A 1,356-nucleotide genomic window follows, 5' to 3' on the forward strand; every position below is an offset into this window, starting at 1 on the left:
AGCTCTGTGAGGCAAGTGGCGCATTACGCCACTGACGGAGGGAGAGAGAGAAAGAGAGAGAGCAAAAGAGACGGGGAGCGAGTGCAGAGAGAGAGACTGAGGGGGTCGGAGGTGGGAGATCATTAAGTTCCAGCTCGCTCCCTGAGAGGAAAGCAAAAGTGATTTATTATTCCAACCTATAGAATAAAGAGCGCGATAAACAGGTTAACGGAGTTATAGTAATCCTGGGAGATTTTCCTCAGAGTGGTATTAATTTTTTCAGAGGCTGTGACTGTCATATCTGAATCTGTGATCTTGTCTAAACGAGTAAGTGAGAAAGGGGCGGAGGGCTGGGGGACTGCGGGGTCTACTCGTGCGTTCAGAGGAGGGTAGAGTTTAGGGACTGGGACGTGCTTCGGATGTATGTATCTGTCAGAAGTGCTTAGCGTCGTGCCCCATTGATCTAAGTGGAGAGAGTCAGTTTAGTAGGATTAGTTGCAAGGAATGGCCGAGCCTTTTTGACAGAGGACCAAAGATAAATACCCCTGGGTTCTTAGACAGAGAGGCAATTGCTGAAGTGCAGCGCCCTGCTTGACATTTGCTTTTGTTTGTTTGTCTGCTCCTTGGCTTTTGTGAGGATATTCTTATTTCTTCGAATATGTCTATTGGCCTTCACTTTGGAAGACATGGCTGACACGACAGGCCTCTGGTGAAAAAGTCTGTCTGACTTTTGATCCTTTTTAGCCCTCGCTCAGACTGCCCTCCAGAACTTTTGTTAAAATTTGGTTGACTTCAAATCTGCTTTCTGTCTTTGAAGTGTAGCTACTTCTTGTCAACCTTGTGTTTTTTTTGTGTGTTTTTTTCATGTAACAAACTAAAGCATGACAACTATTTTGATTATAATAATGAGAAGAAAGAGTTTCACCCCATAGTCTGGAAATAAAAATTTCAAAATTCAAAATGGCATGAAGTGTAAAACGACTAGTGTCCTTTAGCTAACGTGACTAAAGAAACACTTCATTCTGTGATACCTGTTCAATTCAGATGGTACCTTGGAAAGTTAGACTTATAAAAGGTTACATGATTTTTTGGAGAATGAGGCAATAATTTTATGCTTATCGAATGTCTTACAGAAATGGTCAAGGTCAACTCTCTCCACATAACTTTTTTTTTTATTGAAGCTATTTTTTATGGTATTGTCACCGTAGACATACAGTGCTATACAGAACATTGCTCAGGTGTCAGGTATATTTTAAGAAATATATCATCAAGTTACATGGAACAATTATTGTATGAACTTCAATAATAATAATAATAATAATAACCTTCGTGATGGAATGGCCACATGTCCAGGATGCTCCAGCACTCCTTAACCCT

Source organism: Scardinius erythrophthalmus (genome assembly GCF_964197995.2).
Source record: "Scardinius erythrophthalmus genome assembly, chromosome: 2".
Lineage (NCBI taxonomy): Eukaryota > Metazoa > Chordata > Actinopteri > Cypriniformes > Leuciscidae > Scardinius > Scardinius erythrophthalmus.